Raw genomic sequence first — 24,199 nt, forward strand, 5'->3', positions numbered from 1 at the left:
TCTGACACATGCTACAACATGGATGAACCTTGATGACATTATACTAAGTGAAATAAGCCAGTCACAAAACGATAAACACTTTTGTATGATTACACTTATATGAGGTTCCTAGAGTAATCAAATTCATAGAGATGGAAAGCAGAAAGGTGATTGATAGGAGCTGGAAGGAAGAGGAATGGGAAGTTGTTCTTTAATGAATATAGAGTTTCAGTTTTGCAAGGTGAAAAGAGTTCTGGAGGTTGGCTGCACAACAGTGTGAATATACTTAATGCCACTGACCTATATACTTAAAAATGGTTAAGATGGGGACTTCCCTGGTGGTGCAGTGGTTAAGAATCCACTGCCAATGCAGCCAAGACAATGAGAAGCCCGTGCATCGCAACGAAGAGTAGCCCCCACTCGCCTCAACTAGAGAAAGCATGTGCACAGCAACGAAGACCCAACGCAGCCATAAATAAATAAATAGATAAATTTATTTAAAAAATGGTTAAGATGGTAAATTTCATGTTATGTGTATTTTACTGCAATTTAAAAAAATTGTAAATTAACCAAAGTAGTTGGAATTCAGACTACATATGACTATGGTATGTGCTCTGCTATTATACTCTCTTGTGGGTGTAATAATCTTTAGCTGAGCTCTGCAATGCAACTGCACATCTTAAGATATCAAGAAATGATAAACATAGCCCAAGAGAACATAATATATTTTTCCTTTTAAGATTAAGTGATGAATACGGCTTACAACACCTGACTAAATTTAGAATATAAAAGGAGGTAGTTTTGGTCATCCTAACTAATGCCTAGAAACTGGCTTGACATCAAGCCAAAATCAATGTCAAATTAATTAATGTATACATTCCATATTTATTCAGCAAGTGTTAATTGAGCACTGACTATGTGCCAGGCACTGTACTAGACAATGAAACTACCTTGTAATTCATGAGCCAACTTCAGAAAGAGAAAGGGATGAAGTCAGGAAGAGCAGAGTCTGAGCCCCTACTGGGTACCAAGCACTATGCCAGCTTTTTTTTTTTTAAGACTTATTTATTATTTATTTTATTTTATTTTATTTTTGGCTGCATTGGGTCTTAGTTGCGGCACGTGGGATCTTTGTTGAGGCATGTGGGATCTTCGTTTTGGTGTGTGGGCTTCTCTCTAGTTGTGGCCTGTGGGTTTTTCTCTCTCTAGTTGAGACGCGCAAGCTCAGAAGTTGTGGCGTGCAGGTTTCTCTCTCTCGCTGAGGTGCATGGGCTTAGTTGCCCTGCGGCATGTGGGATCTTAGTTCCCTGACCAGGGATCGAACCCCGTCCCCTGCATTGCATGGCAGATTCTTTACCACTGGACCACCAGGGAAGTCCCTATGCCAGCTTTATACACATTATCTCCACTAAGCTGCACACGATGGTGTGTTTTTCATTAGCTGTCAAGCTGTAAGCAAATCACTTTTATGAAATAAGCTTCCTGAATGTCTATGATATTTTTTCCAGTCAACATAGAATGGATTTGTCTATTATTGAAGAATACATATGTAAGTATACCCCATCTTTCAAATCACATTTACTTAAAAACCTTTCTAGTTGACAATTTCTGCTTTAATAACTTTTCTTTGCAATTCCCACCCCCAGCTCCTCCTGAACTCCCATAGCCCGATGTTTATACATTCTTTTTCACAATTTTCTGCTCTATAGTTTTGAGTCTCCTTTTCATATTCCCACTGGATTGCAGGGGTCGGGGTTGATGTGTTCACTACAAGTGTCTAATCTCACACAGACCAACTAACTGTTCCAGTTTGCCCCAGGACTGAACAGATTCTCGGGTTGTGATTCAGTTTTTTGGGGTTTTTTTTCTCATTTGTAATTTTAATCGAAGCATTGCTATTCATTTTTAAAAGTCTTTCCTTATAAGCACCAAATTTTAATATCTATGTCAAGTTTGGGGGGAAAGAAACTCCATCAACAACTTCCCTCCAGAAGAAAACAATGATGTTCATTCCTCCAAACAACCAAATTCAAAGTCTACCAAAACAGAAACAAACAAACAAAAAGCTCACACAGAAAAACAAAGACAAAAATCACATTCTAGGGGTTCAGTGCATTTAGCAGCCTTCACTGTGCTGTCTAATCATCCTTCAGCTGACTTTCAAAAAAATAACAGTCTAGCTCATCAAAATATACACTTTCCATTTGATTTTTAAATTAAAAAAATAATTAAAAAAAGAAAACTTGAAGGGATTCACAATCAATTGTCTGACTCGCTTCGATGTCATGTACAGCCTACGAAGGTCAGGAAGGCTATTTGCAGCACACAGGGTTAGGGGAAATTGATTTTCAAGGTTTAGCTTTCTTCCAAACAGTGTAAAATACCCACAACTCCAAGTATGAAGGGACATAGACAATCTCCTTTGAGAATTCCACAGAACAATACAGGCACCGCAGCTGTTCTTCATAGAGTGACAGGGCTTCTGTCAAATTGACACAGTTCCCCTGTGTAAAATATTTCCCATCCTGTTTCAATACTTTCATTGAGAGGTCAAGAATCAGTCTGAGATGGGCCTTCCCTCGTGGTGCAGTGGTTAAGGATCCGCCTGCCAATGCAGGGCACACGGGTTCGAGCACTGGTCCTGGAGGATCCCACATGCCACAGAACAACTAAGCCCATGCGCCACAGCTACTGAGCCTGCGCTCTAGAGCCCGCGAGCCACAATTACTGAAGCCCTAGCACCTAGAGCCCGTGATCCGCAACAAGAGAAGCCACTGCAACGGGAAGCCCGTACACAGCAGCAAAGAGTAGCCCCCGCTCGCTGCAACTAGAGAAAGCCCACGCACAGCAACGAAGACCCAATGCAGCCATAAAGAAAGAAAGAAAGTTAGTCTGAGAAACTCCCATGTGGAATCTTCTTCCAGAGATGTGTATATTGGAACAGCTGTCAAATCATTATGTGATTCAGTTTTAAAACCGAGAAAGTACTTGGCAAACTCACTTTTAGCAGTTTAAGTCCCATGTTCTGGGAACCCCCTTGGTCCTGAGGTTGGGGTCATCCTAACTCTCAGCTTTCTCTTCTCATTGTCTATCTTGATCTTGTGTGTGTGTGTTGATATATTTATATAAAGTCAAGCGCTCAGCAGAGCGGGAGAGAGCTGAGCTGCCAGATGTTCAGAGTGCTCCATTAAAGCAACAGGCTAAAATGAAAGTAAGAGTCAAGCCTTTCATCACTTACTGTGATAGTATAAGCAAGAGGCTAAAACAGAGAAAGTTTTGACTCCATCTGCTTGCATTTTCCCTCATGGAACATTGCAGGTCAGGTGGATCAGCACAGATATGGGGTCGGGGTGGGGGGGTAAGGGGGATTATAGGAGGGCTAGGAGTGGTAAAGTACTGAGTACTGAGTCAGAGTGGAAAAGTACTAGTACTGAGTGAGAAGGGAGAAAGTGTCTTCATGGCCTCTCCCTCCCTCCTCTCCCACCAATAAGGAAGCCTAAGCAGAGGCCCCGAGGAAAGTCCTAATGAAAGAGACCTCCAAGTGTAGGCTCCTGGTCTAGAAATGCAGATATGTAAGACCATGGGCGGTCAGAGAGGGTCCTGAGTCCTTGAGTAAAACTCCCTTCAGAGGCTGCAGCGTACTGCCTGTGCAATTCTAGTGGGGGCAGTATTCACCTGTGAGACTTGCCAAGTAAAGCCTTTGTAATTGCCTACATCTGGGCCTGAAAAAATTACATGTAGGTTTTTGGCCAGGAGCTGGAATATATCTCTCTTCCTCTACAACCCAATAGAAAAATGGACAACGATTATGATCAAATGGTCCACACAGAAGAAGAAATGTTAAATGATTCTTAAATACATGGAATGATGTTCAATCTCACTTATAAGAGAAATGCAAATTAAACCTGCATGGAGATAACAATTTTTCACTTAACACACTGTGATCCTAAAGGAATGGGGAAACAGATACTCCTGTTGTAGGAGGGCATATATACTGGTACTGCCTCTACAGAGAGCAATTTCACAACTTCAATCAAAATTACAGATTCAGGGACTTCCCTGGTTGTCCAGTGGTTAAGACTCCGTGCTCCCAATGCAGGAGGCCTGGGTTTGATCCCTGGTCAGGGAACTAGATCCCGCGTGCTGCAACTGAAAGGTCCCGCACGCAGCAGCGAAGATCCTGAGTGCTGCAACTAAGATCTACCACAGTCAAATTAAAAAAAAAAAATTACAGATTCAGGTATCTTTGACCAGTAAATACATTCTAGGAATTTATCCTGCATATAGGCCCACACCTGTGGGAAATGACAGATACACAAGTCTTTATTCCTTGCCATTCATTTTTTTTTCTTAATTTTAAAATATTTATTTATTTGATTGTGCCAGGTCTCAGTTGCGGCGTGCGGGATCTTTAGTCGTGGCATGTGAACTCTTGGTTGTGGCATGTGGGGTCTAGTCCCTTGACCAGGGATCGAACCTGGGCCCCCTGCATTGTGAGTGCAGAGCCTTAGCCACTGGACCACCAGGGAAGTCCCCCATTCGTTGCTTATAATAGCAAAAGATTGGAAACCAACTAACAGTTATGGACTGGTAAAACAAAAATACAATACATCCATACACAGAAATACTGTGCAGCCATTAAGAAGGTATATCATTATGTTTTAGAAGCAAATGTGGGGCCTTCCTGGTGGTGCAGTGGTTAAGAATCTGCCTGCCAATGCAGGGGACATGGGTTCGAGCCCTGGTCTGGGAAGATCCCACCTGCCGCGAGGCAGCTACGCTCGTGCGCCACAACTACTGAAGTCCACGCGCCTAGAGCCCGTGCTCAGCAACAAGAGAAGCCACCACAATGAGAAGCCCATGCACTGCAACGAAGAGTAGCCCCTGCTCACCCCAACTAGAGAAAGCCCACGTGCAGCAACGAAGACCTAACACAGCCAAAAATAAAAAATAAAATAAAAAATAAATGTGGAAAAATATGTACTGTATACACAGTTTGTGTGATAATATGGGGAAATAACACATATATTTTTTGTTTGTGTATAGAAGGATACCTAAGAAGCTAATAGCATTGGTTTTTAGGGAGAGAACTAGGTCTCTGGTAACAGTAATGGAAAGACACATTTCGTTGTATACTATTTTACACCTTTGGAATCATTTTGACTGTAAATCAAAATTTAAACAACAACAACAAGCAAACAAACCAACCACAAAAACATGGGCTCTGGTATCAGACTGCCTGGGTTTAAACCTTTCTCCATCACTTACTGGTTGTGTGACCTCAGGCAAATTACTTAACTTTATGTTTCTTTCCACATCTACAAAATGGGTATAATGATAGCACTGATTTCAGAGAGTTGTTGTGAGAATTAAAGGAGATCACACGGGTCAAATATTTATTTATTTAAATTAATTTTATTTAGTATTTTTATTTTTGGTTGCATTGGATCTTTGTTGCTGTGCGCGGACTTTCTCTAGTTGTGGCGAAGGGGGGCCACTCTTCGTTGCGGTGCGCAGGCTTCTCATTGCTGTGTCTTCTCTTGTTGTGGAGCATGGGCTCTAGGAGGGCGGGCTTCAGTAGTTGTGGCACTTGGGCTCAGTAGTTGTGGCTCGCGGGCTCTAGAGCGCAGGCTCAGTAGTTATGGCACACGGGCTTAGTTCCTCCGCGGCAGGTGGAATCTTCCCGGACCAGGGCTTGAACCCGTGTCCCCTGCATTGGCAGGCGGATTCTTAACCACTGCGCCACCAGGAAAGCCCAAGGGTCAAATATTTAGATCAGTGGCAGAGACTGGAGCAAGACTTTCAGGTCTCAAATGCCAGCTCCACCCCTCCCAGGTTGTGTGACCTTGGGCAAATTATTCAACCTCACTTTTCCTCAGTTTCTTCATTTGGAAATAGGGAGAATAATCAGATTGTGTGAAGATTAAATTAGTTAATAGTTATAAAGTACTTACAACTGCATTTGGAATATATTAAGTGCTATATAAGTATTCGCTGAATATTAGATATTTATTTAACACAAATATTAGTTATTATGGTTATCTATTATCCAACACTGTTGAAATAAACTCTACTTAGGTTACTTTTCAGAATTATCTTACCTACCCTCAACCTTGCTCCTCTCCTATCTGTAATTCTACAAATACACTGCATCTGTTATTTGCTCATATTATTCTCACAGTCTGGAATGCCAGTTCCAACCATGACTGACTGAAGAATGCTTAACTGTCCTTCAAGATACAATTCAACGATCTCTTCCTCCCTGAAGGTGGCTGCTGTCTCCTATTAGCTGCCCCATCACAGATCTCTAGTCTGACCCTTCCCTGCTCTCACTGCCTCTTGTCCTGCCTCAGACCAGCAGGCAGAGCAGGCAACAATTCGTGCTTGTGGGAATAAATGGGTAAATGGAATACTGACGTTTTCAAGGGAATTCAAAAAAGTGTAAGTTTTCTGTTGTGACATGTATTAAGTTCATTTTTATGCCCTAAATTCTCAGAGAGGAAAGAAAGAGCTGTTCACGGACACTTAATGGAAGGTGGAAATAGAATACTTTGGAAATTAGAAGGGGGTTTTTTTAGTGTTTTTTGGGGGAGGTGTGTTGTTTTGGTTTGGTTTTTGCCTTTAATTAACATGGACCTGGCTCCCCCTGCTGGATCTAGAGTAAAACGTGGGTGGACTTGGAGAGTATTATACTTAGTGAAATGTCAAAGACAAATACTATATGATATTACTTATATATGGAATCTAAAAAATAAAACAAACTAGTGAATATAGCAAAAAAGAAATAGACTCACAGATATAGAGAACAAACATGATTACTGTCAAGGAGCGGGAAGGGGGGAGGGGCAAGATAGGGGTAGGGGATTAAGAGATACAAACTACTATGTATAAAATAAATAAGCTACAGGGATTTCCCTGGTGGTTCAGTGCATAAGACTCCACGCTCCCAATACAGGAGGCTCGGGTTCGATCCCTGGTCGGGGAACTAGATCCCCCATGCATGCCGCAGCTAAAAGATCCCGCATGCTGCAACTAAAGACCCCACATGCCACAACTAAGACCAGCACAGCCTAAATAAATAAATAAATACTTTAAAAAAAGCTACAGGGCTTCCCTGGTGGCGCAGTGGTTGAGAGTCCGCCTGCCGATGCAGGGGATACAGGTTCGTGACCCGGTCCGAGAAGATCCCACATGCCACGGAGCAGCTAGGCCCATGAGCCATGGCCGCTGAGCCTGCATGTCCAGAGCCTAAAAAATAAGCTACAAGAGTATATTGTACAGGGACTTCCCTGGTAGACTTCCCTGGTGGTGCAGTGGTTAAGAATACTCCTGCAAATGCAGGGAACACGGGTTCAAGCCCTAGTCCAGGAAGATCCCACATGCTGCGGAGCAACTAAACCCGTGCGCCACACTACTGAACCTGTGCTCTAGAGCCCATGAGCCACAACTGCTGAAGCCCGTGTGCCTAGAGCCTGTGCTCTGCAACAAGAGAAGCCACCGCAATGAGAAGCCTGTGCACCGCAGTGAAGAGTAGCCCCCGCTCGCCGCAACTAGAGAAAGCCTGTGCGCAGCAATGAAGACCCAAGGCAGCCAAAAAAAAATAAAAAAATAAAAAATTTATTTTAAAAAAACTGATTTGGGACCCTTCTCCTTTAAGAAAAAAAAAAAGAATATATTGTAGAGTACAGAGAATATAGCCAATATTTTATAATAGCTATAAATGAAGTATATAACATTTAAAAATTGTGAATCACTATGTTGTATACCTGAAACTTGTATAATATTGTACATCAACCATACTTAAATTTAAAAAGTCAATTCATTTCTGTAAAGGCAGAGGAAACAAAACTCATAGCATATTTAAAATAGTACCGAGAGCTTTCGTCAAGGCTCTTATTACAGATGGCATAGTTGTAGCTATCCCCGTAATGACTGGCTACATAACAATTACAGTTACCTCATGTATTTGGAGGGAGAGGTGTGGCTTTGAAATCTAAGCCCAGGACTGCAGGCCAGGAAGTCCTGAGTGTATATCCAACTTTGACAAGACCTGCAAAAATTGGTCTCTGGCAAATAATTTAACTTGTTTTTTATGGCATTGTTAATTTTTATTTTACTGTCTGTGTGCCGGCACAAGAATGCTACTAGCATCTCATTGCCATTGAAGCACTTGAATGATATCAGTTGTCAACTGAATACCAAATGTCTCCTATGTGCACAGCAACACTCAGGGCCCTGAGGAACCGAAGAGCAGTATAATGTTCCTCCCCTCAAGGATCTGTGTGTCTTAAGGGAACGTGGAGGTTGTGTATGGTGCTTCGAATGGTGTCTGATATACAGTTTTAAGTCTTCAAAAAACATACATTCACTTCCTTCTTCCACCTCTGAATCTGGCTTCTGCCCAGGGCTAGAATCCCTGATTTCAGGCCTGATGGAACATTTTCTGTGATGGATTCTTCCCATCTAGATTGTCTAGATTGCCTAGATTGTCAGTGCCATGAGAATAGGGACCAGGTCTTATTCATGCTCCATCCCCAGTAACCAGGACCATGCCTGGCACATGAAATGTGCTCAGTACATTTTGTTGAGTGAAGGATCTTCCAAGGAAACTCATTCTATTTTTGGCTTACCCTCATTGTTAAAGAAGTGAAGTGAAATCTACCTCCCTGTCATTTGCATTCACTGGTTCTTCTCTTCTCTAATCTAAATAGTTCTCAATAAATGTAAGCTCTCTTTCTACCTCCCCTTCATGCCCTTCTGTCATCATTGCCCTCATGAATATCACAAGAGACTATTTAAACCCCTTGCTGAAATCTAGGTACTACTGACTGTACCTCCAGTGTTCCTCTAATCCATTAACCAAATAATTAAAAACTCACAATGTAATTGAGGAAATCCATCCTGAAACATGAAACAAAGAGGAATCAAAGCCTTTAAATGTGGTGGGTGATTGTGGTCAGACAGGAGTAAATTCAGGAGTTCAGAAAAGGGAACTATCCTTAGGGTATAAGAGAGTGAGAAGAGATTTTCTGCAGTTTTGGGGCTGAAACGTTGATTCATTCATCTTAAGACCTAGATGAAGCAAATAACACAGTACTTCCCCTCACATGTTCACTCTCTAGTGGAGGAGACAGGTAACTATCAAGTGAATTAATAAAATGAACTTAAAAGATGGTGCTATGAAGAAAAAGGCAGGGTGCTTGGGAGGGAGAATAATGAGGTGAGGTAGGTAGGGGACAAACATCAGCTTTAGAGAGAACGGGGGTCAGAAAGCCTCTCTGAGGAGCCATCAAAAAGGAGCTTGAAAAAAAAAAAGGAGCTTGAGAAAAAGTAAGGGTGGGAGGGGTTTAAAGCATGAATTGGAGGACAGATGTTAGAATCAGTGAAGTACAAGGAAAGAAACAAACATGAACTCCAAGGTAAAACTTGTGTTTAAGCAAATATCTAGCTCAAAATCTTTTGTTTGTTATTCCAAATATTTGAGCATTACTTCATATAAAAACATACACACGCAAATACGTTCTGAAACATGTAAATAGTTTATATGTTCCCAAAAGGATTCGAAGCACCTTATAGAAATATAACAGGAAATAATTCAGAAATTAGGATGAAGGTGAAAAGTAAAGACAGTGCTCCCTTCGGCAGCACATATACTAAATTTGGAACGATACTGAGAAGATTAGCATGGCCCCTGCGCAAGGATGACACGCAAATTCGTGAAGCGTTCCATATTTTTAAGCAGCCGCATATCACAGAGAGATCAGCTCGGTGCTTTGTGTCCACCTAGAGGGGTGGGATAGGGAGGGTGGGAGGGAGACGCAAGAGGGAGGGGATATGGGGATATATGTATACGTATAGCTTATTCACTTTGTTATACAGCAGCAACTAATACAACAATGTAAAGCAATTATACTTCAATAAAGATGTTAAAAAAAATAAAAGTAAAGACAAACAGGAGAAGGAAAATGAAGTCAATTGTTAGGACTGACATACAAAAGTGCATATTATACAGTTCTAAACAGTAACTAGATCTGGGCTGTATATTTGATTCTGAGCTTCCAGGAACAGAGCAATAGGGAAATATGAACAATTATGAAATTCAGTGTGCCCATAATAAAAAAAAAATGAAGTAGTTCTTAAGAGAAATATAGCTTCCTAGCTTCCTGGTATTAAGATCTGAGAGAAATACTCCTTCATCATGAGTCACTCTGTGACATACTGGTCAAAGTCCTCAACGATATCCCTGCAGTAAACACAACAGCAAGATTCCCAGGGCCATCTCTCAGAACTAGCTTGAATGCATAAAACCAAAGTGCAGCTCAGTAAAAGCAGTTCTATAAGGGACCAGAGGCAATCCAGCTACACAGCTTATACTAGCAGCTGTGAATCAGCGATAACAGTTAGAATGTCTAGAGAAATGGATGGATTACTTATCCTTCAGGTAATCCTCAATGAATATTACTTCTTTCACCTGAGCTTTTGATAAATAATGTGTAGGAGAGAATTGAAGTCATTTCTCTGGCAAGAGACTAGAGTGGAAATGATCTTGCTGCTAATTAGTAATTGTTTTGAAAATCAATGGCACTGAAGATAGGACTAACAATCTTTTAGAGAAGTAAGGGGGTCTAACAGTGTGATAGCTTGAAAAAAGGCTATCCTACTGCCATTTGGAAGTGGACTTAAAACTTTCCTCGAAAAATAGATCTTAACCCACATAATCGCATGGACAGATAATGCCTCAGGCCCCAAAGTACTTCCACACACATGTGGTCAAGATCATTCTAGCTGGGCTTCCCTGGTGGCGCAGTGGTTGAGAGTCCGCCTGCCGATGCAGGGGACACGGGTTCGTGCCCTGGTCCGGGAAGATCCCACATGCCGCGGAATGGCTGGGCCCATAAGACATGGCCGCTGAGCCTGCGCGTCTGGAGCCTCTGCTCTGCAGCGGGAGAGGCCACAACAGTGAGAGGCCCGCATACCACAAAAAAAAAAAAAAAGATCATTCTAGCCTCTATTAGTCAAGAGAACTCAATAAATTAGTTAAAAATTTTTACTTTCCAGGTAACTGCATAGTGCATGTGCTGTATAAATTTTTTGTCAATAAATCAATTAAATGTTGGAGGACAGCGACCTAAAACAATATTTGAATATAAAAAGAGTTGATTTCAAGCCATGCTTTCTGACGATAATTATGTAGAAAGATTCAGAGCCTGCTTAGTGGTAATATCCTCAGCATAGAGGCAAATAATTATCTTTCCCTTCTTAAACAAAAAAAAGCCATGCACTAAGCTCATCTAAAAGTGCCTTTAGGGGGCTTCTCTGGTGGTCCAGTGGTGAAGACCTCATGCTTCCACTGCATGGGGCATGGGCTCCATCCCTGGTCAGGGAACTAAGATCCCACATGCCCTGCGACATGGCCGGAAATAAAAAATGGTTTTAGTTCTTTAAGGAGCACATTTTGAAAGAAAAAGCGGAAGCTTTCTGCTTGAACCAGTAGAGTTATCTGATCTGTTAGTTTGACTGAGACTGGCTAGCTGGTTGCCAAACTGGTTTTGTTTCCCTCTGGGCCCACAGTTCAACTAAATTTCCCAGCCTCCCTTGCAGTTAGGTGTAGGCAAGAGAATTCTGGCCAGTTGAATTGGATGTATTTCACCTTCAGGATGGTGCAAGAAACCTCAGAGTGACTTTGGGTGTAGTGTACCGAACACGATAGACCTTTCCATCAGTCTGGGTCACTCAACACCCAAGCTCTTATTGGGCATATGTGTGAGAGAAATAACTTTATATTGCATTAAGCCACTGAGATATCAAAGTTTGTTGTTACAGCAGCTAGTGTACAGTCAATACAACATTTAAATCAAGTCAAGAATATGCTTCTACCTCTCTGTACCTCAGTTTCCTTAACCGTAAAATGTAGATTTTAATAGCACTTACCTCATAAATTTGCTCTAAGAATTAAATATGTTAATTCATGTTAATGCGTCCAACAGTGCCTAGCACATAGTAAACATTCAATTCATGTTAACTATTATGGTTATTACAATAGTACAAATCTTCCTAGTAGAATTAAGTTCCATATAACTCAAATTTCCTCTGACTACTCAGATTGTAGTAACAAGTGATGTCACATTCATGTTACTATCTGCACTGTGCTGATCTGTGCCCCAATCACTGCAGGATTTCAGTACATTTCTTGGTCACCTTGGGTTGTCCCATACATGCTCTGAAATTATTCTCTGATCTCCATTTTGTTGTCTGCTAACCACTTTTGAAGTTACTGGGAAGTAGGGGGTGGCAGAATGAGGAAGGCTTGCCGTCACGGTGTGCTGCCTCTCATTTGTCCCAAAGCTATAAATCCTCAAAGTGCCAGAATAGACTCCCATCCATTTGTATCTGTTTTTTCTCAAATTTGCTTTAATTTTTAAACTTTGTGTAATAATATACTGCGTTTCAGGAAATGTTAGAAACACATTTAAGGAATTATTCTCAGATAACACAGAACAAGTTTTAATTCATTTAATTTTCCATTGTCAGTCAACAGGCTTATGGGAAAGGGCAAACAGTCCACACCACTGAATCCAGGAATTCTCAGTGAGGTGCCTGGGCCTCTTCTTAACCCACTTCTTGTCCATACAGCGGGTCACCACAGTTTACCCCAAAACTGCTCCTAGGTTTGGCTCACAGGGATTTTTAACCTGAGGCCCACAGACCTCCCTACCCAGCTGAAATAATCCCCAGGATATCCGTGGACAGAACTCAGTGGCCTGTGATCTTGGATGGGGGAAAAAAAATTATATATATATATATATATTACTAATCTCTAATAGAAATATAGCAATTCCTTCATTACTAATGTAGGCAACAAGTTATAGTAGTATTAGCTGTACCTGTGACTGTCACCAACAGATATACTAATAGATATTTCTATGTTACATTATAGCAGTTAAAAATATTTTGAAATAGCATTTATGCTCACACTACCATGAAATTATGGTAGTCACTAGATCTGCCAATGTCCTCCCTTTTGTCTTATTTCGTACATTAATAAGGATGTATATTACTATAGCAAATGCTGATTTAATATTCTGAGAACTATATTTTAATATAATTGGCTTCCAAATGTTTGTATGTAGAAACATTGTTCTGAGAAAGGAATCTATAGACTTTACCTGACTGCCAAAAGGGTCCATGGTACAAAAAAGAAAAACCTTTGGGTTATTGGGTTTGACATTAACTCCACACCCCCATGTATTTTTCCTTACTCACCCTCCTCTGTAGTCTTGAAGAGGACTATAGGGGTGAAAAACACTCAGACATGTTGAAATGCCATCCCCTAGGACAGCTTGGTAGGTGGTTAAGAGCTTGGGCACTGGAGTCAACTTGTCCTGCTCTACCACTTATTAACTGTGTGACCCAGGGCAAGTTACTTAACCTCTCTGTGCCTCATGTCTGTAAAATGGGAATTATAATTTTTCCTTCCTCATAGGGTTATTGTGAAGAATAAACAAGTTAATCCATTAAGTCTCTTAGAGTCTAGCACATAGTAAGCTCTCAGAAAATGTTAGCTGCTCTTTCAAGTGCCTGTCACAGCTGTTTCTTTATGATATTTATAGGGAAGGGAGAGGAAGAAAGAAAAGAGTAGGCTAGACATTCCTCTTGTGAGTCATAGCCTACACATATTACTTTTATGATGCACAAAGTTAATATCCTTTTTTAAAGCACGCATAGTTCTTCCTTGAAAAGTTTCCAATTTAATTTTATGTTTTATATAATAAGTCCCAACTGAATCTTTTTTAATGCTTCCGTAGCAGTACAAATGCTCCCTGCCCTTGGTTTACAAAAGCAGGGCTTACATTTAAATAATATTAGTCTTTCATAATTCATGCTCCTTTCTAAGCACTTTAAGAGGTGAATCTTGGCTATGTCATTTTAACTGAAGGGGAGAAAATATTAAAAATAAATGAAAGTAGATTCATTCATTCATTCATTTAACAATTATTACGCTCCTGCTCTGTGCCAGGCACTGCTCTAAATGCTGAGGACTTAGTGATGAACAACACAAAGTCCGTGCTGTCACTGAGCTTACTTTCTAGTGTGGACAATGAACTAAAAGTATCAGGAGGTGATCAATGCTTCACAGAGCATTAAAATAAAGTGATGTTATATACATAAGGACTAGGTGGTTATTTTATATTGGGTAGTCAGGGAAGTTCTCCCCAAAGAGGCGACATCTAAGCAGAGATCTGAATGACAAAACAGAGCTAGCCAATAAGGAGACAACATTCCACGCAAAGGGAAGAGCTAGTGCAAATTCATTAGAGCAGGACTGAGCTTACCTGTTCTTATCTCTTTAGGAATGAAAAGAAGGCTGCTGTTGCTGGAACATAGTGTGCAAAGGGCGGAGCCATTCAGGAGAGTTAAACAGGGATAAGATATTGTGAGGTTTTGCAAGTAAAGGCAAGGTTTATTTTCAGTGCAATGGGAAGCTACTACAGAGTTTTAGTCAGAGGCGAGGTGATCTGATATACCATTTAAAAGCACTCCAAGACAGGGAAGGAGAGTTGAAAATAAATAAAGTCCACTTACTCATGGGGAATGAATTTAGTGGGGCAAGACTAGATATGGGAAGACTGGTTGGATGGTGGCTTAGACCAGGATTACAGCAGAGAGGTGGCAAAGATGGTCAGTTTACGCGTTAGAGTATATTTTGGAGGTAAAGCCAGTAATACTTACTGATTGGGACATGAAGAAATGAGAGGAATCAAGGATAACTCCTGACCTTCTGGCCTATGTAACTGGGCTGATGGTGCCAATTGTAGAGATGGATAAATCCTGGGGGAATGAGGGGATGAGGAAGTGGGAACAGATGTGAGATAATGAGTTGCAATTTCTCATTTAGTGCTCATCTTAATTTTGAGTTGCCTATCAAACATCCAAATGGAGATATCAAATATACAGTTACACAAGTTTTAAGTTCAGGGGAGAAGGCAGGGGCTGGAAATATAAGTTTAAGAATCATTGGCCTAGGAATGGTATTTAAAACCACGGGACTTGATGAGCTCACCTAGTCAGACAGTATAAACAAAGAAAAAAGAGTTGAAGACTACGTCTTGGGGGCACTCCTAACTTTGGAGGTCTGATAAAGGGGAAGGAGCTGATAAGAAACTAAGAAGTAAGCAGGAAGATAGAAGGAAAACAAGATGAACCTGGCATCATGGAAACTTTGAGAACAAAGTGCTTCCAGGAGGGAGTGATAACTAGTGTCAGAAAATGCTGAGTGGTCCAGAAGGGTGAGGACAGAGAATTGACCTGTGTCTTTGGCGAGATGTGGGTCAGTAGTGACTTGATAGGAGATGTTTCAGTATGTGGAGGGGGATGAAAGTCCAGGGGGATGAGAAAGTAGAGTTGGCGAATATGAGACAGTTCTTTTGAGGCACCAAAATCGGGCAGAAGCTGGAGGCGGTGTAAGATCAAGGGAGAGAGGGAAGTTATGTGTGTAAGGGGGTTCAATGAGGAGGGCTGGGTAGGGAAGTTGTGAGAAAGGAAAACATAGGTCTAAACTTTGGTTTCTGCCCTCAGGGAGTTTATGATCTTATCTGGGAGAAGTTGAGGATAGCAGTAGCAAAAAATTTAGGCTTTGGATTAAATAAAACAGCATCTGTAATGCTGAGCACGATGCCTAACAGTAAGAACTCAATAAACGGAAGTTATAATTACAAAACAATTTGAAAGCACTCTAAGATAGACAGTAATTAAGGACTAAACTGAGTAAGTAATTGAATGTTAGGATTTTAGAAAATGGAGAGATTACTGTCAGCCACAGCGACCATACTTCCCAGTTAAAACTCAGGACCCATCATATGACAGTGGGTTAAAAAAAAAATCTGTCAGTATATTTATGTGAACAAATTTGCAAACGTCTAAGATTTAAAAAAACTTTCAGCCACCTACTTAAACAATTGCCTATATTGGAGATACTTAAGTTCCATGTATCCCCAAATACCCTGAGCCATTTTGAGGCCTCTGTACCTGTGCTCTTGCTTTTCCCTCTGCCTGAAACACCATTCTCCACCTTTACATGACTAACTCCTACTCATTCTTCAGGGTTACTTCCTCTGGGAAGCCTCCCTTGTCCTGCCCTCCCCTCCAGCGGGGCTGGGAGCTCCTGTGTTGGGACCTTGTGCACAATTTTTTTTTTTTTTTTTTTTTTTTGTTTGCGGTACGCGGGCCTCTCACTGTTGGGGCCTCTCCCGTTGCGGAGCACAGGCTCCTGACGCGCAGGCTCAGCGGCCATGGCTGACGGGCCCAGCCGCTCCGCGGCATGTGGGATCTTCCCGGACCGGGACACAAACCCGTGTCCCCTGCATCGGCAGGCGGACTCTCAACCACTGCGCCACGAGGGAAGCCCCTTTGTGCACAATTTTACCATAGCTTTTACCACACTGTATTGACATTTTGTATTTGTGTACCTTTTGTGGTTTTTTCTGCTGTTTTGGGGTTTACTAAACTGGAGGCTTTCCAAGGGCAGTGTCAAGATTGTATTCACCGTTTTTTCCCTTGCACTCAGCCCAGCTTATGGCTGATCTCAATCAATGTCTACTGAACCCAACAGAATCTGATACTAGGACTATGCTGGAATATCCTGGACACAAGTCCTTGAATGACTGATAACTAGCTTAAACACCCCACCGTAATCTTATAACAGGTTTATAATATGAGAACTACTCAGGACCCCATCCTTCCTCACTCCCTCTGAGTCTGCACAATTCCACATACTTCCTGAGCTGTTTTACAACACTTCCCAATACACTTTTTAAACAATCTTGTTTCTGATCATTCAGCTTCTAATCAAAATGTATTAGCATCCAGTGCTGTCTAACTATACTTCATGCCAAAATTATTAAGCTCTCATGGTTTTCTCTTCTAAGTTGAAAGGAATACACACTTATGGTAACAAAGCCAATCTGTATAAAAGGAATATATAGTTAAAAGGAAGGCTCCATTCTGTTGCTGACTCCCAGCCTCCCAGGTCCTCTTTATAGACACAGTCACTACTACCAACTTCTTTTGTATCCTTCCAGAGGTATCCTATGCTATTACAACACACTCGGTTGTTTTTTATTTTAATAAATTTATTTTACTTATTTTTATTTTTGGCTGCATTTGGTCTTCGTTGCTGTGTGAGGGCTTTCTCTAGTTGCAGCAAGTAGGGGCTACTCTTTGTTGTGGTGCGCAGGCTTCTCATTGCGGTGGCTTCTCGTGTTGTGGTGCACGTGCTCTAGGCGCGTGGGCTTCAGTAGTCGTGGTACATGGGCTTAGTTGCTCTGCGGCATGTGGGATCTTCCCAGACCAGGTCTCAAACCTGTGTTCCCTGCATTGGCAGGCAGATTCTTAACCACTGTGCTACCAGGGAAGCCCTTACACACTCTGTTTTTTTAAAACATAAATACTAGCATTCCACAGATTATTTGCAGCCTGGCTTTTTCCTTTAACAGATAGCTTGACTGTAACCTCATGAGAAAAGCCTTGAGGCGAAAGTACCCACCTAAGCCATTCCTGGATTCCCGACCAAAGAAACTGTGAGATAGCAAATTTTTGTTGCTGTAAACCGTTAAGCTTTGGGATAATTTGATATGCACCAATAGATAACTAATATACCTTCATCCTTTCCTCCTCTTTTTCCAGAGCTTCCCAAGTTACTTAGAGATATCTCTAGTAATGCTTTTAGAACACTGTATCATACTTGTTTCTAAGTCTCTTTCCCCTACTTGACTATCTCCAAGGACAGGAATCCTGGCCCAGTTAGCTTTATATTTACCATGTCTTATGCAAAGTTCAAGCTAGAACATCATCACTTCCCTAGATTTTTGCAATAACCTCCAAACTGGGCTGCCCAAATCCCCTCTAGCCTCTCTCTGATCCATTCTCTACCCAGCCCTAAGAAACCTTTTTAAAATGCAACTTGGGTTATTTGAGAGCTTAAAATCCTTCTCCTCATTCTTAGGATAAAGACCTAAATTTTTAATACAGCCTCCCAGGCCTGGCATGGTCTGCCTGCCCCATCACCACATATAAAGCCACTTCCGCTTTGTTCCCAGCACAACAGCAACACTGGTTTTTCATTTCCTCAGCTGAACCATTCCCCTTCCTCCCTCACTGTCTTTGCTCACACTGTTCCCTCTGCCTGGGATGTTTTTCCCCTCCTCCTCACTCAATTTCTACTCATCCTTTAGATTCAATGTCATTTCCTCAGGGAATGCCTTTCTGCTTTCCATTCTAAATCAAAGACCCCTATAGTTTTCTTTCATACCACTTATCACAATTGAGATTAAGTGATTGTTTAATTAGGTGTTTAATATTTGTCTCCCCTGGTGGACTCTAAGCTCTGTTAGGGAGGGGACACCTTGTCTTGTTCACTACTTTATCCCCAGCACAGACCATAGTGCCTGACATATTGAAAATAAGGGCTCAATACTTTTTTTTCTTTTTCTTTTTTGCTAAATGAAACACAGGACAAACATTTCCTATTCCTTCTTCAAATCTTTTCATCATCTACACATTTAACCTTCTGAGTGTCATTCCTCTATGACAGTGTTATCTACCTTAGGTAATGACTTCTGAGAGGTAGAGATCACAGCTTTTAAGTTGTATCATATAGGACCCAGCAGAGTTCTCCTACTGAGGTGGGGATACAGCTTTGGGAAAGGAAAGAGAATAGGTTTACTTATTAACGGCCTTTTGTAGCTACTTTATTGCTGTTAATATCTCTTTGGCCTGTTGGGGGCAGTGTGAAGTTAAAAGAGCATGAGGCATGCAGTCCCACCCAGCTTCGGATCCCAGCTACAGTACTTAGTAGCTGTGTGACTGTGGGCAAATAACTCATGTTCTCTGTTCCTCAAATTCCTCAGCTATAAAATGAGGATATCATAATGGTACCGTTTTATGAGGTTGTTGGAGGGATTCTTGTAAATTCCTCTCCATGACTTGTAAAGCACTAAGAACAAGGACTGGCCTTAGCAAATGCTCAATAAATGTCAGCTACTATTTTTATCTGTGGTAAAACAAGGTTGCCCATTTCTCATTTGGTACTGGAAGAAGTTTGGGAATATTTGTGGTGCTGTGAAGTTCCCTGTGGGAGGTTAGGATTGGAACACTTAAAAGTATAATGCCTCCTCCTCAATTCTTTTCTCTACCTTTAAACCTTAATATTGAAGCCAGTGGGAGAAGGGAAAGAGGAGAAACAGCTGCCAGGTATGTTCTATTTGGTTCCAAATGACAGCAGCACCAGTTTGCACTTTCTCCTAGAAGTCTGTGTTTCTATTGTTCACACATGCATCTTCATATGCCTATTGCCAGAGAGATGAGATAAGCTAAGCAAGAGCTACCATTTCAGATTCTTGACACCTGGTAGTTTGTGAATGCTGCTTTTTTGGAATCCAGAGAACCATCAAGCTCCCTTTCTTCCTCTTCTTATTGGGACCCTTCTGATTGATCAAAGCCTATGAAGTATTGGCCATTCAAGAGCCATAATAAAACAGTAATAAAATAATGAAGTCTGAACTGCAACAAGGAACTCACTCAAGCAAGGGCCCTCTGCTGCTGGGAACCAGAGAAAATATTTCTCCTAAGAAAAATGTAAGAAGGATACAAAAAAGTCAAACAGATAATCTTCCCTCAAGACACAGTGTTCTCTCAAGTCCCCGTCCTTCTTTTCTGAAGGAAGGCACAGTCAATTCTGGGGCAGAAGATAGGAAAGGAGCCCGAGACAATTGGTTTTCCCCTCCCCTTTTAATCTCCTGAAAGAGCTGCCAATTCTAGAAATTCCTCCTTTGATCAGAAGATAAAGCAGAACAATGCTGTAGCACTAAGCAGATTCCTAAGGGACATTCTTCGAGAGTGTGTAAAGCCTGCCTGGAAGTGTGTGTACAAGGGGGGAGGAGGGGAGTTGGTGGAAAACCAGGAGTAGGAAGGGTGGGTGGAACAAGAGCTGGTAGCCACAGACACAAGGAATAATCATATAGTTGCTTCTAGACTTCATAGAGTAGCAACTCCAGCCACTCTCATTTCCTGGGAGGCATAGGCATGTTTATTAACAGTGATTAGAGGGCTTCATCCACTTCAAATCCTCCCTCCAAAAAAAAAAAAAGACGAAAGAAAAATCGGATTTATATTCCACTACTTGTTGGAAGTGGGTTTTTACTTCTCTTACAGCTTTCTCACTTTTTTTTTTTTTCTGTCGGAGAATTGCAGCCCATACTAGTCTATCACATTAGACTGGGAACCTCTGGAAGGAGCTCTTCTCTTACTGTTTAAGGGACAAAAATACTATGGATTAGAGTCAGAACTGAGTTTGAATCATGCCCCCAGCTTCACCATCTGTAAATGGGTTTAATTTTCCTATCTGCTTAACATGGTCATGTAATTTTTTTAATCTAACATTTGAGGGCTAAAACTTTACAAGCATAATCTCATTCAATTCTCATGAGGAAAGTGTTATTATGGAGATTGTATGTGAAGATATTTTGTAATGTAGAAAAGAGCCGTCTGGCTGTGAGTTATTATTAGGCCATCTTCTTCACCTGGCTGTTGTGAGATTAGATGAGACACTGATGTGAAAGCACTTTAAACGATCCACGTGATGGGCTGACTACTAATTACACACCCCGCAGCACCTGATCCACTGTGAGGACTCGGTAAACGCTGGTTGGAGTGAACGATTTTATATCTTGCCTGTTCCCTTCAGTCCTCCAATCACAAACTAATCTCCTCGGGCCTGGGGCCAAAACCACGAATCTGGGAGCTGCAGCCCGGATGCAGGCGAGTGCAGAGTCCCAGGAGAGGGCACGGGAACAATAGAACAGTTCGGTGGTTGGGGGGGGGACTTTGGACGCCGGGCCTGAGAGGTGGCCGACTGGGGTCCCCGGAGACCCCCTCCACTGTTCTGGGGCTGCACAGAGAGACGTCCTGAACCCGCACGGCACTCCTCCCGGGGAGCCGGAGTCACCCCCACGCTCCCCCAGCTAGCGCCTCACGCGACGCGCCCAAGCCCCGCCCACTCCTCAGGTAGGCCGTCCACACCAGCCAATCCACGAGAAGCCTGGGCACGGAAGGCGGTGCTTAACCGGCCGGAAGTGACGTATCTGCTTGGCTGGCCCCAGACTCCGCCGATGCTTTCGGCAGCAGCTGAGGCGGCCGAGTGGAAAATGGCTCGGACCGTGGTGGCTGTGGAGGCTTGGGTTGCGGTGGAGGCAGAGGCTCAGGCAGCGTGAGGTGAGGAGCGGTAGGTGCGGCGGGGGCCGGAACCTGGGACCCTGCTCTGCAAATGCGGCGAAGGGCCCCGGGGGTCTTGGGAGGGTCTCTTGCCGCGGCCCCGAGTCCCCCGAGTGCCCGCTTCTGACCCTCCATCCCGTACTCTCGGCGCTGACCTAATCGACTTACCTTCCTCCGGGCCTTGTTTCCATCCAGGCCGTTGCCAGCTGCCCCTCCGAAGGTGCTTGCGTCCCACCAGGACCCTCTCGTCGGGGGCGGAGGGGGTCGCGCCTGGGAGTTAGTTTTGTCCCAAGGGGGGAGGAGAAGCCACCCCCTGGTTCTCGGGACCCGGCCGGAGCCGCGATGGCCGGTCCTACCCTCTGGTCGAATTGTTGGATTCTGGCGACTGTGTGTGCTGCACTTCTCAGCTGTGACCCGCATCCCCCCACCCCCGCTGCTTTTCTCCTCCTTGTCCCATCTCCGGCTTTGGGGGCGAACGATCCTTTTTCTCCAACCCCACCCCCACCCCGGTTCCTTTTTTTTTTTTTTTTTTGCCGCGAATCCACTTGCTTCGGGGAAGACAGTATTATTTCAGTGTGTATTTAGTGCATCATCTTTCTGGGAGGGCGATCAGATTAAAAATATTTGCTTAACTCTTCCTGAATGACAGAGGAACAATAAATAATTGAAGGGAAAAAAGCGCATGCTTATTTTCCTCACTAAATGGTTTGGCTTTAAGAACGAGATTCTCCAGCTGTGGAATTTTTTCTGGGGGGAGCAGGGATTGAGGAGGGAAATGAGGAAGGAGAAAAGTAAGTGAGGAATAAAGTCTGGAGATACAGAACGTGGAAGAGAGAGCCTGTGGTGGTTCTTTCCCTATATTAGCCTGATGGAAGTTCAGGTTGTAATTATATTTTTATTTTGAACAGTGGGTGTTGAATTGGGTGTAAGGAAGGAGGCCTTTCTCTGTGAACAAGATTACTTCTTAGAGAGGTACCCTAAAATCTTTCCAGGTGGGTGTCAGGCAGAAAAGTTCTGTTGGGAAAATTGTGTAACATACTGGAGCAGCAAAGCCACAGATTAGAAGAGATGCAGAAAAAAGAAAGCTATTCTTAGAAGAGTGGTGAAGACGTAGTATAAAAAGAGGAACGGCCACAGGGGGCTCCAGGAACACTGATTCCAGGAGAGACTTTGTACCTTTGCCTCCTTGGCTTGTGATTAAGTTTCCACATAAGACACCTCTCAGCAACTCTGCCAGGGCTGGGGCTGATGCTCTTATTCGTAGTAGCAAATTAGACCGAAGTGCGTTGGCTGAGGTCTGTACCGTCGAAGATAACTGCTTGTTGAATATTACCAGTCTTTGAGTACTGAAAAGCATTTTGACTGAATTACTTAACTCAAACCTAATTCATGAGTGATTTTACATAGGCTTGAAGTAATTTTGCCTAAATTAATAGATTCTAAAACAATTTTTTTTTACGAAAATCTCTGTTGTGATTTGTGTTCTGTATGCAGTGTTGCTTGCAGTTTTTCTTGGCAAGCAATATAGTGTTTCCGTCCATAGGTTTCACAACTTCTTCTATTTCACGGAATATAAAAGTTGGCATGCTTGCATTCTAGAAACTATAACTTTATGTAATTAGTTGTATGTTAAGCATATGATTCTTTGTTTTTCTCTTCTGTAAATGGTTCTAAAATTTTCAAATAATTGGAGATTGCTGCATCAGTTTCCATGTCCAGGAATCCTTCTTTATCTAGCCCAATGCTTTTGCACTTAGTAAGCACATTAAATAAATGAACTTATACCTAACCAAGAGTATTGAATTTCCCAAGAGTTCAGAGTTCTTATCAGAGCATCAGAGCAAACTTTTCAGAGCAACAGGGTGAAGCACTTTTTTTTTTAATGTTTTGTAACTTGTGTTTCTTTGATAATATAAATTATCCATTTTTATTGTATTTGCTGTATTCCAAAAATAATTTAAGACAGGTAAATGATAAAGGTGAATGTTTTAGTGCAGTTCATTCACACAGTACACGATGTGATTAGTTAGTTGTACCTGAGTAAGGCTAAGAATTGACCGTATGGAAGATCTTGTTTTCAGAGGGCCTATAGGGGTGTCTGGTACAGCAGTGGTTCTAGTAATAGAAAAATGAATGAGATAGTGCTTGTCCCCAGTAAGTTCTCTAGTCCATCTGGGGGAGACAAACACAAATTATAACAGTATGGTTATAAGGGCATATAAGGGTTGTGGATCCAAAACACTAAAAAGGATGTGATCACCTGGGCTGAGAGATGGAGAGGGAATGAGTGCATCTCATGAGGACAGAGATGCTCAAATTGAGTCTCAAAGGGTGAATTCCTTTTATTAATGAGGGCAGGATAGAGGTTATCAGCTTCCAGACCCTGCTACTGTTTAATACCTCTGGTACCTTGTTTTTTTCATTTGAGAGTTGGACTACATCTAAATCAATGATGTCCAGTAGAAATATTAAATGACAGCCACGTATGTAAGATATTGTACATTTTCTTGGTAAATCTTGAAATCTGGTGAACATTTTACACTTAAAACATATCTTACTTTGGACTAGCTACTTGTCAAGCACTCAATAGGTGTTTGTGGTTAGTACATACCATCTTAGACAATGCAGATCTAGCATATGAAAATTCTGCTTTTCTGTCTTGGATTCCTGCTTGAAAAGGAAAAGCAACTCCTATGAGAAATGTATAAATGTAGTAATTTATAATTTCTAGTCATTTTGATAGTAGTCATATATGATGTTCTTTTGATTGGAATTATAGTCATACTTGAAAATGATGTTGCTGTAGGAGATTTTTCAGGTTGTTCATAGGGTTTTGGTTGGGACTAGAAGAAACTTTGTTTTCCCTGTGTCTGGTGCAGTCACATTTTGAAATATCTTTATTTTGTGTTTTTATATATACTTTGTATCTCTCCTTGTCTCTGCAGTCTGTTAT

The 24,199-nt window shown here is 42.0% G+C and overlaps 1 protein-coding gene and 2 non-coding genes across 4 annotated transcripts in view; 2 read left to right on the top strand and 1 right to left on the bottom strand.

Annotated features, from left to right (window-relative positions):
* Window positions 1-4,435: 4,435 nt before the first annotated feature.
* On the bottom strand, window positions 4,436-4,508 carry TRNAV-CAC (transfer RNA valine (anticodon CAC)). The gene has a single exon. It is a non-coding gene; the product is annotated as a tRNA-Val (tRNA).
* Window positions 4,509-9,608: 5,100 nt separating this feature from the next.
* Window positions 9,609-9,715, top strand: LOC115839631 (U6 spliceosomal RNA). Its single transcript, XR_004034126.1, has one exon. It is a non-coding gene; the product is annotated as a U6 spliceosomal RNA (small nuclear RNA).
* Window positions 9,716-21,119: 11,404 nt separating this feature from the next.
* PIK3C2A (phosphatidylinositol-4-phosphate 3-kinase catalytic subunit type 2 alpha) overlaps window positions 21,120-24,199 on the top strand; it is a 104,636-nt gene continuing 101,556 nt past the window's right edge. The window contains exon 1 of one of the 2 annotated variants that reach the window (XM_030831493.2): window positions 21,120-21,246. The gene's annotated coding sequence lies outside the window, so the exon portion shown is untranslated. Of the gene's footprint in view, window positions 21,257-24,199 lie in introns of both variants that reach the window. The other variant, XM_030831494.2, reaches the window with a different exon arrangement.

The sequence above is a fragment of the Globicephala melas genome, chromosome 8 (genome assembly GCF_963455315.2).
Source record: "Globicephala melas chromosome 8, mGloMel1.2, whole genome shotgun sequence".
NCBI classification, from domain to species: domain Eukaryota; kingdom Metazoa; phylum Chordata; class Mammalia; order Artiodactyla; family Delphinidae; genus Globicephala; species Globicephala melas.